The sequence below is a fragment of the Anopheles ziemanni genome (assembly GCF_943734765.1).
Source record: "Anopheles ziemanni chromosome X unlocalized genomic scaffold, idAnoZiCoDA_A2_x.2 X_unloc_9, whole genome shotgun sequence".
Classification (NCBI taxonomy): Eukaryota; Metazoa; Arthropoda; class Insecta; order Diptera; family Culicidae; genus Anopheles; species Anopheles ziemanni.
Window position 1 is genome coordinate 358,905 of NW_026689861.1, and position 16,096 is coordinate 375,000.

The window sequence follows — 16,096 nt, forward strand, 5'->3', positions numbered from 1 at the left end:
GGTCCGTATCAAGGGACGTCTTTTAGTTCCATGGGGTGGTGGTCGTCGAACAAAGTCGCCTAGGTCGACCACCAGAAAGACCAGTCGTGTTGTAATGGATGTTTTGACCACTTTACTAGGGAAACCTAGTAGGTCGAAGCAAATTTGGGGTTCGAGATGAGTTGGTGAAAGTTGGTCCAACCTAGGTGTGCTTGGTGGAGGTTGACCATGAAAGTAGAGCATGATAGGAATGACCATAACTTTGGTTCTAGATGTCGGATCGGTACACTTGAGGCAGTTTTGGAAAGGTGAAGGCCTGCTCTAGCTATGTTTCCTACCAAGCTGAGCGCCTACTAGTGACCCGGAGGAGGTATTAAGGGTCAAAGGCAAAAAGGGGTACCCTAAAGTGCATGTGACCAAGAAAATGGGAAAAACGGTATCGCCTATAGCTCAGGCTGTATGGCTCGGATCGGAAAGCTTGGATATGCGTTGGAAAGGTCTTGACGAGCGCTAGCTATGTGTCCTACCAAGCGAAGCGCTAGGTGTTGAGCAAGTCGGTCATATTAGAGGGCAAAGGTGAAAAATGGTGGTTTAGAGGCGAAAATTCACCTTATGATCGAAAATAGCGGGCGAACGATAAGAGCTACGAACACGGCGTAGAACAATCATAAGTACGTTACCACAAGACCTAACTTTGGCCAATATAGAGCGAGAAGATCGGAGGTACCCATCAGGGTGATATGGCTGGTTCAAAGTTGGACCAAAACGAGACTTGAGAAATGGGTTGAAACACGGTATCGCGAATAACTCAGGCTGTATGGAACGGATCGACAAGCTAAGATCAGTGTTGGAAAGGTCGAACCGAGCGCTAACTATAATCCCAAACAACCGAAGCGCTAAGTGTTGAGCAAAACTGAGTTATTAAGCGACAAAGTGGAAAAATAATACCAAAATTTCCAAAAATCACACAAGACCAAGAATACCGAGCAGGCGGTAAGAGATAGCGGGTTGACGTAGAATACTTATAAGTTTGCCTCTACGAGACCTAAAAGTCGTCCATAGACAGCGAGAAGATCGGACCACTCTGGAAGGGTGATACGAGTGGTCAAAAATTGGCAAAAATGAAACATGGCTAAAATGGATTTGACTTGTGCACCGTATAGCTCCGGCTGTATGGCATGGATTGTTAAGCTAGGATATGTTTTGGAAAGGTAACACCCAGCGCTAGATACGACTAGAAGAAAGCAAAGCGCTAACTAGCATGATTTGGAAGTTATTAAGTGTCAAAGTCGAAAAATGTTACCAAAATTGAAACTCGAGTACATTGGGCCAAAAAGTACAAGTTGTGAAATTTGGACTTACGAGTAAAATACCGAGCAGGCGGTAAGAGATAGAGACTTGGTGTAGAACAATTATACGTTGGGCATGTTATAACCTATATTTGGCCCGAACATAGTGACGAGATCGGTGGTACCCAAAAGGGTGGTACAGGTGTTAGATGGTTTTCCCAGAGCATAAGCTCCACATGATATGGAAAACGGGAAACATCATAACTTCGGCTGTATGGCATGGAATGGAACGAACAAGGTATCGATGGAAAGAGAAAAGGTAGCGCTAACTATAATTCCTACCAAGCAAAGCGCTAGCATGTGACCGTTTGGGTGTTATTGTGAGTCAAAGTCTGAAATTGTTACCACGAGAGGCGAAAATCCAACTAAGTCCATGAATACCGGGCTGGCGGTAAGAGATACGGCTTGGCCGTAGAACATTTATAAGTTGGCCAAGACAAGGCCTAAGTTTCGTCCATAGACGACAAGAAGATCGAAGATACCTGAAGGTGAGATATGGGCGTCCCAAAGTGGGCCTTTGAAAAAGTGACAAACTTCCCTTATAACAGCATACACCAAATATCTCTGGCTCTATGGCACCGAATAAGAAGTTGAGCTCAGCGACAGAAAGGTGATAGTCAGCGCTAAATATCATACGAACAGAGTGAAGCGCTAAAGGGAAAGGATCTTGGTGATATAAGGTGACAAAGTCGAGAAAAGTTGCCTCAAAATCATGAAAAATGTGAAAAAATGGCTAAGTCCCGGGGGCCTTAAGGGCAGGTTAATCGAATGTACCGAGCTGGCGGTACGAGATAGAGACTTGGTGTAGAACAATTATATGTTTGGCATGGCAAGACCTACATTCGGCCAATACAAAGTGAGAAGATCAAAGATACCCGCAAGGGTGATATTGGTGTCCAAAGGAAAAAAGCACTAAGTCTTGGGAAACTTATATGAAGAAAAAGGACCCTGATGGGTCATATGGGATGGATCGAAAAATCGGCTAAGTCCCAAAATGGGGATGTCAGAACTACACTCATGTGTTACCACATCAAGCAAGGCAAACTTATATGAAGGAAAGGACCCTGATGGGTCATATGGTATTGATCGAAAAATCGGCTAAGTCCCAAAATGGGGATGTCAGAACTACACTCAAATGTTACCACACCAAGCAAGGCAAACTTATATGAAGCAAAGGACCCTGATGGGTCATATGGTATTGATCGAAAAATCGGCTAAGTCCCAAAATGGGGATGTCAGAACTACACTCAAATGTTACCACACCAAGCAAGGCAAACTTATATGAAGCAAAGGACCCTGATGGGTCATATGGTATTGATCGAAAAATCGGCTAAGTCCCAAAATGGGGATGTCAGAACTACACTCAAATGTTACCACACCAAGCAAGGCAAACTTATATGAAGCAAAGGACCCTGATGGGTCATATGGTATTGATCGAAAAATCGGCTAAGTCCCAAAATGGGGATGTCAGAACTACACTCAAATGTTACCACACCAAGCAAGGCAAACTTATATGAAGGCAAGGACCCTGATGGGTCATATGGTATTTTACGAAAAATCGGCTAAGTCCCAAAATGGGGATGTCAGAACTACACTCAAATGTTACCACACCAAGCAAGGCAAACTTATATGAAGCAAAGGACCCTGATGGGTCATATGGTATTTTACGAAAAATCGGCTAAGTCCCAAAATGGGGATGTCAGAACTACACTCAAATGTTACCACACCAAGCAAGGCAAACTTATATGAAGCAAAGGACCCTGATGGGTCATATGGTATTGATCGAAAAATCGGCTAAGTCCCAAAATGGGGATGTCAGAACTACACTCAAATGTTACCACACCAAGCAAGGCAAACTTATATGAAGCAAAGGACCCTGATGGGTCATATGGTATTGATCGAAAAATCGGCTAAGTCCCAAAATGGGGATGTCAGAACTACACTCAAATGTTACCACACCAAGCAAGGCAAACTTATATGAAGCAAAGGACCCTGATGGGTCATATGGTATTTTACGAAAAATCGGCTAAGTCCCAAAATGGGGATGTCAGAACTACACTCAAATGTTACCACACCAAGCAAGGCAAACTTATATGAAGCAAAGGACCCTGATGGGTCATATGGTATTTTACGAAAAATCGGCTAAGTCCCAAAATGATGATGTCAGAACTACACTCAAATGTTACCATACCAAGCAAGGCAAACTTATATGAAGGAAAGGACCCATATGGGTCATATGGTATTTTACGAAAAATCGGCTAAGTCCCAAAATGAGGATGTCAGAACTACACTAAAAAGTTACCACACCAAGCAAGGCAAAGTACCTAGGTGAACCCTAGGAAGAAACACGGACCAAGTCAGATGGCCTAAGTCAATAGAACAAGTGACCTAGGCAAAGTTGTATGGCGCTGAGGACCCTGAAAAATCTGGTTAGTGTAGTTTAGACAGGGTAGGTTTTTGGGTCGGCCGAACCCCCTTATTTTGGGTTTTGGCCTCATCAAGAAGCTACACCTAGGCAAACTGCCTAGGGTGAAAGTACGAAGACCAATCGAATAGTAAGACAAGTTTTGACCGATCGCCCTAGGCAAGCTTGTATGAAGAAAGGGACCCTAAGGGTCATATGGAAATACATGAAAAATCGGCTAAGTCCCAAAATTGGGATGTCAGAACTACACTAAAAAGTTACCACATCAAGCAAGGCAAACTACCTAGGTGAACCCTAGCAAGAAACACGGACCAAGTCAGATGGCCTAAGTCAAGAGAACAAGTGACCTAGGCAAAGTTGTATGACGGTGAGGACCCTGAAAAATCTGGTTAGTGTAGTTTAGACAGGGGAGGTTTTTGGGTCGGCTGAACCTCCTTATTTTGGGTTTTGACCTCCTCAAGAAGCTACACCTAGGCAAACTGCCTAGGGTGAAAGTGCGAAGACCAATCGAATAGTAAGACAAGTTTTGACCGATCGCCCTAGGCAAGCTTGTATGAAGAAAGGGACCCTATGGGTCATATGGAAATACATGAAAAATCGGCTAAGTCCCAAAATTGGGATGTCTGAACTACACTAAAAAGTTACCACAGCAAGCAAGGCAAAGTACCTAGGTGAACCCTAGGAAGAAACACGGACCAAGTCAGATGGCCTAAGTCAAGAGTACAAGTGACCTAGGCAAAGTTGTATGGCGCTGAGGACCCTGAAAAATCGGGTTAGTGTAGTTCAGACAGGGGAGGTTTCTGGGTCGGCTGAACCTCCTTATTTCGGGTTTTGGCCTCCTCAAGAAGACAGACCTAGGCAAACTGCCTAGGGTGAAAGTGCGAAGACCAATCGAATAGTAAGACAAGTTTTGACCGATCGCCCTAGGCAAGCTTGTATGAAGAAAGGGACCCTATGGGTCATATGGAAATACATGAAAAATCGGCTAAGTCCCAAAATTGGGATGTCTGAACTACACTAAAAAGTTACCACATCAAGCAAGGCAAAGTACCTAGGTGAACCCTAGGAAGAAACACGGACCAAGTCAGATGGCCTAAGTCAAGAGTACAAGTGACCTAGGCAAAGTTGTATGGCGCTGAGGACCCTGAAAAATCGGGTTAGTGTAGTTCAGACAGGGGAGGTTTCAGGGTCGGCTGGACCTCCTTATTTCGGGTTTTGGCCTCCTCAAGAAGACAGACCTAGGCGAATTGCCTAGGGTGAAACTGCGAAGACCAATCGAATAGTAAGACAAGTTTTGACCGATCGCCCTAGGCAAGCTTGTATGAAGAAAGGGACCCTTAGGGTCATATGGAAATTCATGAAAAATCGGCTAAGTCCCAAAATTGGGATGTCAGAACTACACTAAAAAGTTACCACATCAAGCAAGGCAAAGTACCTAGGTGAACCCTAGCAAGAAACACGGACCAAGTCAGATGGCCTAAGTCAAGAGAACAAGTGACCTAGGCAAAGTTGTATGACGGTGAGGACCCTGAAAAATCTGGTTAGTGTAGTTTAGACAGGGGAGGTTTTTGGGTCGGCTGAACCTCCTTATTTTGGGTTTTGACCTCCTCAAGAAGCTACACCTAGGCAAACTGCCTAGGGTGAAAGTGCGAAGACCAATCGAATAGTAAGACAAGTTTTGACCGATCGCCCTAGGCAAGCTTGTATGAAGAAAGGGACCCTATGGGTCATATGGAAATACATGAAAAATCGGCTAAGTCCCAAAATTGGGATGTCTGAACTACACTAAAAAGTTACCACAGCAAGCAAGGCAAAGTACCTAGGTGAACCCTAGGAAGAAACACGGACCAAGTCAGATGGCCTAAGTCAAGAGTACAAGTGACCTAGGCAAAGTTGTATGGCGCTGAGGACCCTGAAAAATCGGGTTAGTGTAGTTCAGACAGGGGAGGTTTCTGGGTCGGCTGAACCTCCTTATTTCGGGTTTTGGCCTCCTCAAGAAGACAGACCTAGGCAAACTGCCTAGGGTGAAAGTGCGAAGACCAATCGAATAGTAAGACAAGTTTTGACCGATCGCCCTAGGCAAGCTTGTATGAAGAAAGGGACCCTATGGGTCATATGGAAATACATGAAAAATCGGCTAAGTCCCAAAATTGGGATGTCTGAACTACACTAAAAAGTTACCACATCAAGCAAGGCAAAGTACCTAGGTGAACCCTAGGAAGAAACACGGACCAAGTCAGATGGCCTAAGTCAAGAGTACAAGTGACCTAGGCAAAGTTGTATGGCGCTGAGGACCCTGAAAAATCGGGTTAGTGTAGTTAAGACAGGGGAGGTTTCAGGGTCGGCTGGACCTCCTTATTTCGGGTTTTGGCCTCCTCAAGAAGACAGACCTAGGCGAATTGCCTAGGGTGAAAGTGCGAAGACCAATCGAATAGTAAGACAAGTTTTGACCGATCGCCCTAGGCAAGCTTGTATGAAGAAAGGGACCCTTAGGGTCATATGGAAATTCATGAAAAATCGGCTAAGTCCCAAAATTGGGATGTCAGAACTACACTAAAAAGTTACCACATCAAGCAAGGCAAAGTACCTAGGTGAACCCTAGGAAGAAACACGGACCAAGTCAGATGGCCTAAGTCAAGAGTATAAGTGACCTAGGCAAAGTTGTATGGCGCTGAGGACCCTGAAAAATCGGGTTAGTGTAGTTAAGACAGGGGAGGTTTCAGGGTCGGCCAGACCTCCTTATTTCGGGTTTTGGCCTCCTCAAGAAGACAGACCTAGGCGAATTGCCTAGGGTGAAACTGCGAAGACCAATCGAATAGTAAGACAAGTTTTGACCGATCGCCCTAGGCAAGCTTGTATGAAGAAAGGGACCCTATGGGTCATATGGAAATTCATGAAAAATCGGCTAAGTCCCAAAATTGGGATGTCAGAACTACACTATAAAGTTACCACATTAGCAAGGCAGACTTGTATGAAGAACGGGACCCAGGTGAAAGTAGCAAATATCCCAAACCGAACATGTATATTATACACACAAGAGTACGAACATAAAGGAACACGGACCAAGCGTGCCGAGAGAATCGGTACTATAGAGCCCTCGTGGTTCTACACAAAGACTTTATGTTAGGGGTTCAAGCCCCATAGTACTCAAACGGTGACAGTAGCAAATATCCAAAAACGAACTGGAATTTACATTCTGTTGGTCATGCGGTCGTCCAAAGGGGTCTAGTATCCTGGGATGACAAGCATCACGGGCACAGCTCGTATCAAAACAGTCGAAGAGGCCCGCGAAAGCTTGCTTTCCATGGCTATGCGATGCACAAATTGAGTTTACTCACCGTAGTATAAAACGAACGAACCGAACCTATCCGAGTAGGGATAATGGGCGCAGTAACATACTTCTGTGACCCAGCGAGAGTTGAACGAGGTGACATGAACTGTCAGTGGCTTATATCAGATGGGATACATACATGAGATTGCTTTCAAATCTACACTCGAAAACCTAACCAAGTAAAAGCGAACGTGGGGAGGATTCGAAACTGGTAACGAAATCTTAAGCTGGAAAGAGTCATCACTATGGATACATATTATGCGAAACCAATCAAGTGCTCATTACTGATCCAAAACCGAAGAGCACTAGTGAACACCTTAATCTCACCCTAGTTCACATCCAAGTGATCGACCACGTGTGTGAAGCAAAGACCAATCGAATTCCTCAATGGACCGAACACTATGAACAAATGGCCAAAAACGTTATAACTATCCAAACATACTACTATCTAGCGAAAGTCATCACGATGGAACCATACCATGATCTTTAACCTATAGCGCTCACCATATTCCTACCCAGAGTGCAAGTGAACAGATTGCCCACCCTTACCCAGTTCACAACCACGTGATCGACTAACATACCGAGGTTACCACAAGTCAAAGTTATACGTTTACAAGCGCAAGACCAATCGAAAACCCCGAAAGCAATCTCGACCCAAAATGTATTATCCGTGAGTGTAGTCGAGTCTCGTACTCGTCATCTGTAATCGTCGGATAGAATATCCAGTACACGGTTGTCTTTCCAAATGAAATCTACATACAGAACTCGCTCTTGGCAAATGGGTGGCAATGGCGCAATCAGGAGCGAGTTCCCGTCCGGGTGCCAAGTGATTGGCAAATGTCTGGGGGAAAGCAACCATATATTGATTTGTCTGTTAGTGTACTGGGTGTTTGAGGTATGTAGTATCCACGCTTGGTTGGGTGTGTCAGAGGACCATGGATGCGTTCACAACCCCAATTGGGGTACATCGGGAATGATTTTGTGGAACCGATGTGCCCGGCACACACTAAGTTTTGTTGCAAGTTAATAGTGTGCCATGTCCGGGGGGGTTGTGATTAAACTCTGGTGAATTGCGTACTGTGGTGATTGGGGTATGAAAGCCCCGCAGTTGCAATGATCGGACGCGCCTAGCGTGTCCTTTAGTTGATGGTAGGGAAATGAAGGCCCTTGTCAGCTCACCTAAGTATTCATGGAAGTTTGGCATAAGGTCGCTGTGGTAGGGGTATGAAGGCCCCGTCAGCGCATGCACAATCGGGCGCACGAGCGCTTAGCGGAGTCGAATGCCGCTCAAGTGCCTGTCCGGTGCATCGGGTGTGTGTGATACGAGGGCAATGAGGTTCGCACGGGGGCTCGCCTCCCGTGTGCTACCGGACTTGACAACATATAGAACGTGGTGTTTGCTCCTCCGGGTGCAATGGGACAATGAACATTCGAACGCAAAGTCGGAATTCTGGTTGATCCTACCAGTAATATACGCTCGTCTCAAAGGTTAAGCCATGCATGTCTAAGTACAAACAGATTTAATGTGAAACCGCATAAGGCTCAGTATAACAGCTATAATTTACGAGATCATCAACCTAGTTACTTGGATAACTGTGGAAAATCTAGAGCTAATACATGCAACATGCCAGGACCCTCGCGGGAACTGGTGCACTTATTAGTCAAACCAATCGCGGGTTCTCCGTGTCATTGAGTTGAAGTCTGGATAATGATGCTGATCGTATGGTCTCGCACCGACGACAGATCTCGCAAATATCTGCCCTATCAACTATGGATGGTAGTATAGAGGACTACCATGGTTGCAACGGGTAACGGGGAATCAGGGTTCGATTCCGGAGAGGGAGCCTGAGAAATGGCTACCACATCCAAGGAAGGCAGCAGGCGCGTAAATTACCCAATCCCGGGACGGGGAGGTAGTGACGAGAAATAACAATATGAAACTCTTTAATGATGTTTCATAATTGGAATGAGTAGAGCATAAATCCTTCTACGAGGATCAAGTGGAGGGCAAGTCTGGTGCCAGCAGCCGCGGTAATTCCAGCTCCACTAGCGTATATTAAAATTGTTGCGGTTAAAACGTTCGAAGTTGATACTTGTCCAACACAGTCCGGCTCCGCCGACCCGGTCAACCCGTGGTCGGTGGGCCAAGTCGGAATCTGGTTGCGACTCAATGGTGTGGTAGGGCACCAAGTCTGTGTCATGGTGTGCCCTTCAACGGGTGCAAGTGTAACATAGAGCTCGACCGCTCACGTTTACCTTGAACAAATTAGAGTGCTTAAAGCAGGGTGCCCAAACGCCCTAGAATAATCTTGCATGGAATAATGGAATACGACCTTGGTCTAATCTTTCATTGGTTTGTACTCAGACCGGAGGTAATGATTAACAGAAGTAGTTGGGGACACTAGTATTACGGCGCGAGAGGTGAAATTCGTAGACCGTCGTAAGACTAACTAAAGCGAAGGCATTTGTCAAGGATGCTTTCTTTAATCAAGAACGAAAGTTAGAGGATCGAAGGCGATTAGATACCGCCCTAGTTCTAACCGTAAACGATGCCAACTAGCAATTGGGAGACGCTACAACCAGGTGCTCTCAGTAGCTTCCGGGAAACCAAAGTCAGGTTCCGGGGGAAGTATGGTTGCAAAGTTGAAACTTAAAGGAATTGACGGAAGGGCACCACAATGAAATGGAGCTTGCGGTTCAATTTGACTCAACACGGGAAAACTTACCAGGTCCGAACTTATGGAGGTGAGACAGATTAATAGCTCTTTCTCAAATTTAAGGGTAGTGGTGCATGGCCGTTCTTAGTTCGTGGATTGATTTGTCTGGTTAATTCCGATAACGAACGTGACTCACATATGCTAACTAGAACGCAGTCAGCGTTAATGCGTCGATGCCGATTGGAACGGGTTAGGACCTTTCGGTGGAGTATGACCTGACACCTTCGCTGTTCGTGTGCGCAAGTGCACTTACGGTACGCTGCTTAGCAGGACAATTTGTGTTTAGCAAAATGAGATCGAGCGATAACAGGTCCGTGATGCCCTTAGATGTTCTGGGCTACACGCGTGCTACAATGTGGGTAGCAGCGTGTCTCCTATTCCGAGAGGAACGGGAAATCACTCAAATACTCACTTAGTAGGGATTATGGATTGCAATGGTCCATATGAACTCGGAACTTCTAGTAAGTGCTGGTCATCAGCCAGCGTTGAATACGTCCCTGCCCTTTGTACACACCGCCCGTCGCTACTACCGATGGATTATTTAGTGAGGTCTTTGGAGATGATCGTTCGCTGGATCCTCGTGAACCGCGTCTGCTTTATCGAAGTTGACCGAACTTGATGATTTAGAGGAAGTAAAAGTCGTAACAAGGTTTCCGTAGGTGAACCTGCGGAAGGATCATTAGTGGCCAAGTGATCCTTCCAGAAGTCCGAACCTGCGGGTTGAGACTTCGGCACAAGTTGCCATATGATAATTGACGAAACACTATAGAAGTCCGAACCTGCGGGTTGAGACTCAGGCACAAGTTGCCATATGAAAGTTGACGAAACACTAACAAGTCCGAACCTGCGGGTTGAGACTTAGGCACACGTTGCCTTATACATGACTTCGAACAAATACACAAGTCCGAACCTGCGGGTTGAGACTTAGGCACAAGTTGCCTTATACATGACTTCGAACAAATACACAAGTCCGAACCTGCGGGTTGAGACTTAGGCACAAGTTGCCATATGAAAGTTGACGAAACACTAACAAGTCCGAACCTGCGGGTTGAGACTTAGGCACACGTTGCCTTATACATGACTTCGAACAAATATACAAGTCCGAACCTGCGGGTTGAGACTTAGGCACAAGTTGCCTTATACATACATTGGCCAAATAAACAGAAGTCCGAACCTGCGGGTTGAGACTTAGGCACAAGTTGCCATATTATATTCGATCAAACACTAAGTAGTCCGAACCTGCGGGTTGAGACTCAAGACCGTAACAAGATGTCACTATACAAGTCCGAACCTAAGGGTTGAGACTTAATGCGATCTAGATACCAAGTTGACATCCAATACCTGTTGAGCAAAACCAAAGATTCCCTGTTCTCGAATGATTACACTATATAACAGGGAATCATGAAGAAATCAAGCAAGCGTGAAACAAAGTCATCACTTGGGCATGCTCGATAGCCAACCACATGACCTTAACCTAAGAGAGCATGCAAACCACATGATACCTATAAACGATTAACCCGCCCTAGTTCAATCGTTCACCAAGTGATGACTTCAGTATGGCTAAGAGAAAAACTTTTGAATGGGAAAAACTCTAAGTCCGAACCTCCGGGTTGAGACTTCCGCGTCGGAGGTGGGCGCACCTCCTATCCGAAAGATGATGAATCAGGGGTGTTCGGTCAGCAATGGTCGGATGCCCCGTCGTAGTCCAACTATGACAATCAAAGTCAAGACCTCCGGGTTGAGACTTTCCGCGAGTACAAGCATAAAGGAACACGGACCAAGCCGTACCGAGAGAATCGGTACTAGAGCCCTCGTGGTTCTACATTGAGAGAGCCCTCGTGGTTCTCATTAGGGGCTTTATGCAAGTCGTACTCAATACTGTGGTGTGAAGTATAAAGTATAGTCCTCGCCTGGTCCACGCTGCTTCGGCGGTCCTGGGTAAGATAGTTAATTCTAGCTTGCCCTATAGTGGAATGAGGACACTTAATGCTTCGTCTTTTAGCGGCGGCTAGACTCCTCCTCACGGGGAACGAGTTGACGCGCACAGCGGCGGCTTACGCACTATGGCAATCATGGATGCCTGAAGATTCCGTGAAGTTCTCCCCTGGTCCACGCTGCCTCGGCAGTCCTGGGTAAAATGGAATATTTCCAGCTTGCCCTATAGTGGAAGAGGACTATCCAACAATACAAAGTCAAGACCTCCGGGTTGAGACTTTCCGCGTCGGTGGTGTCGCGCACCGCCTATCCGAAAGATGGTGTAACAGGGGTGTTCGATCAGCAATGGTCGGATGCCCCGTCATAGTCCAACTATGACAACCAAAGTCAAGACCTCCGGGTTGAGACTTTCCGCGTCCGGAGGTACGCGTACCGCCTACCCGAAAGATGGTGTGCTTCTGGGGTATTCGATGAGTCGGATACCCCGTCGTAGTCCAACTATGACAATCAAAGTCAAGACCTCCGGGTTGAGACTTCCGCGTCCGGAGGTACGCGTACCGCCTACCCGAAAGATGGTGTGCTTCTGGGGTATTCGATGAGTCGGATACCCCGTCGTAGTCCAACTATGACAATCAAAGTCAAGACCTCCGGGTTGAGACTTCCGCGTCCGGAGGTACGCGTACCGCCTACCCGAAAGATGGTGAATCAGGGGTGTTCGATCAGCAATGGTCGGATGCCCCGTCGTAGTCCCCAACTATGACAATCAAAGTCAAGACCTCCGGGTTGAGACTTTCTAAGAGTACAAGCATAAAGGAACACGGACCAAGCCGTACCGAGAGAATCGGTACTAGAGCCCTTGTGGTTCTACATTGAGAGAGCCCTCGTGGTTCTCATTAGGGGCTTTATGCAAGTCGTACTCAATACTGTGGTGTGAAGTATAAAGTATAGTCCTCGCCTGGTCCACGCTGCTTCGGCGGTCCTGGGTAAGATAGTTAATTCTAGCTTGCCCTATAGTGGAATGAGGACACTTAATGCTTCGTCTTTTAGCGGCGGCTAGACTCCTCCTCACGGGGAACGAGTTGACGCGCACAGCGGCGGCTTACGCACTATGGCAATCATGGATGCCTGAAGATTCCGTGAAGTTCTCCCCTGGTCCACGCTGCCTCGGCAGTCCTGGGTAAAATGGAATATTTCCAGCTTGCCCTATAGTGGAAGAGGACTATCCAACAATACAAAGTCAAGACCTCCGGGTTGAGACTTTCCGCGTCGGTGGTGTCGCGCACCGCCTATCCGAAAGATGGTGTAACAGGGGTGTTCGATCAGCAATGGTCGGATGCCCCGTCATAGTCCAACTATGACAACCAAAGTCAAGACCTCCGGGTTGAGACTTTCCGCGTCCGGAGGTACGCGTACCGCCTACCCGAAAGATGGTGTGCTTCTGGGGTATTCGATGAGTCGGATACCCCGTCGTAGTCCAACTATGACAATCAAAGTCAAGACCTCCGGGTTGAGACTTCCGCGTCCGGAGGTACGCGTACCGCCTACCCGAAAGATGGTGTGCTTCTGGGGTATTCGATGAGTCGGATACCCCGTCGTAGTCCAACTATGACAATCAAAGTCAAGACCTCCGGGTTGAGACTTCCGCGTCCGGAGGTACGCGTACCGCCTACCCGAAAGATGGTGAATCAGGGGTGTTCGATCAGCAATGGTCGGATGCCCCGTCGTAGTCCAACTATGACAATCAAAGTCAAGACCTCCGGGTTGAGACTTTCTAAGAGTACAAGCATAAAGGAACACGGACCAAGCCGTACCGAGAGAATCGGTACTAGAGCCCTTGTGGTTCTACATTGAGAGAGCCCTCGTGGTTCTCATTAGGGGCTTTATGCAAGAAGTACTCAATACTGTGGTGTGAAGTATAAAGTATAGAGTCCTCCACTGGTCCACGCTGCTCCGGCGGTCCTGGGTAAGATAGTTCATTCTAGCTTGCCCTATGTGGAAGAGGACTCAATACCCTACCTGTTGAGCTTGAAACAAAGTCATCACTTGGGCATGCTCATATTGCCATACAATATTCCATTATCTACTAATGAGCATGCAGCTATATGATTATAACCTGTAAACGATTACCCCGCCGTAGTTCAGCGCTTCAACCAAGTGATGACTTCAGTATGGCTAGTGTGTGAAGTATAAAGTATAGTCCTCCCCTGGTCCACACTGCTTCGGCGGTCCTGGGTAAGATAGTTAGTTCTAGCTTGCCCTATGTGGAAGAGGACACCATACTTAATACTGTGGTGTAATGAACAAAGTATAGTCCTCCACTGGTCCACGCTGCTTCGGCGGTCCTGGGTAAGATAGTTAGTTCTAGCTTGCCCTATGTGGAAGAGGGCATACAAGACAAAGTATAGTTCTCCCCTGGTCCACGCTGCTCCGGCGGTCCTGGGTAAGATAGTTAATTCTAGCTTGCCCTATGTGGAAGAGGACTCAATACCCTACCTGTTGAGCTTGAAACAAAGTCATCACTTGGGCATGCTCTATAGCCAATCACATGACATTAACCTAAGAGAGCATGCAGCGTATTATCCCAATGCAAAGTAAACGATAGACTCGCCCTAGTTCAGTGCTTCAACCAAGTGATGACTTCAATTTGGCTAGTGTGTGAAGTATAAAGTATAGTCCTCCCCTGGTCCACACTGCTTCGGCGGTCCTGGGTAAGATAGTTAATTCTAGCTTGCCCTATGTGGAAGAGGACACCATACTTAATACTGTGGTGTAATGAACAAAGTATAGTCCTCCACTGGTCCACGCTGCTCCGGCGGTCCTGGGTAAGATAGTTCATTCTAGCTTGCCCTATGTGGAAGAGGGCATACAAGACAAAGTATAGTTCTCCCCTGGTCCACGCTGCTTCGGCGGTCCTGGGTAAGATAGTTAATTCTAGCTTGCCCTATGTGGAAGAGAGCATACATGAACCAAGAACGAAGGTTATGATCGAGGAATGATTCGACAACTAACCGATGGTATGAAATGTGTAGAATTCAAGCAAGCACACAATCAAGTCATCATTTGGGCATGCTCGATAGCCAAACCTATGACATTAACCTAGTAGAGCATGCAACGTATAATATCCCAATGCAAAGTAAACGATAGACACGCCCTAGTTCAGCGCTTCAACCAAGTGATGACTTCAGAATGGCTAAATCAAATCGGTTCAAAACATACCATCGGTACCCTATTGAAACACACAAGTCGATATCAAACCTCATGATTGTGTAGTCCTCCACTGGTCCACGCCGCTTCGGCCGTCCTGGGTAAAATGGAACATTCCAGCTTGCCCTATGTGGAAGAGGGCACATTACTCAATACTGTGGTGTGAAGTATAAAGTTCAGTTCTCCCCTGGTCCACGCTGCTTCGGCGGTCCTGGGTAAGATAGTTCATTCTAGCTTGCCCTATGTGGAAGAGGACACTTAATACTTCGTCTCTAAGCGGCGGCTTGACTCCTCCCTACGGGGAACGGGTTTACGCGCACAGCGGCGGCTTACGCACTATGGCAGTCATGGATGCCTTACGTTTCTATGAAAAGTGTGTTCCTCCCCTGGTCCACGCTGCTTCGGCAGTCCTGGGTAAGATAGTTAGTTCTAGCTTGCCCTATGTGGAAGAGGACACGAAGACTTACTGTGGTGTGAAGCATAAAGTTCAGTTCTCCCCTGGTCCACGCCGCTTCGGCCGTCCTGGGTAAAATGGATTCATCCAGCTTGCCCTATGTGGAATGAGGACACTTTATGTTTCGTCTCTAAGCGGCGGCTTGCTTCTCCCTACGGGGAACGGGTATACGCGCACAGCGGCGGCTTACGTTATGGCAGTCATGGATGCCTTACGTTTCCATGAAAAGTGTGTTCCTCCCCTGGTCCACGCTGCTTCGGCAGTCCTGGGTAAGATAGTTAGTTCTAGCTTGCCCTATGTGGAAGAGGACACGTAGACTTACTGTGGTGTGAAGTATAAGGTTCAGTTCTCCCCTGGTCCACGCCGCTTCGGCCGTCCTGGGTAAAATGGATTAATCCAGCTTGCCCTATGTGGAATGAGGACACTTTATGCTTCGTCTCTAAGCGGCGGCTTGCTCCTCCCTACGGGGAACGGGTATACGCGCACAGCGGCGGCTTACGCAAGTTAGTCACCCTCGGCAGTGGATCACTCGGCTCATGGATCGATGAAGACCGCAGCTAACTGCGCGTCATAATGTGAACTGCAGGACACATGAACATTGATAAGTTGAACGCATATTGCACGTCGTGGGAACCTACCATGATGTACAGATGACTGAGCGCTTATATTTGAGAAATGTATCGCATACATTTAACTACGCCG

General features: G+C 47.0%; 1 non-coding gene across 1 annotated transcript; it reads left to right on the forward strand.

Annotated features, from left to right (window-relative positions):
• Positions 1-15,903: 15,903 nt before the first annotated feature.
• LOC131292702 (5.8S ribosomal RNA) lies at positions 15,904-16,058 on the forward strand. Its single transcript, XR_009190312.1, has one exon. It is a non-coding gene; the product is annotated as a 5.8S ribosomal RNA (ribosomal RNA).
• The last annotated feature ends 38 nt before the right edge of the window (positions 16,059-16,096 follow it).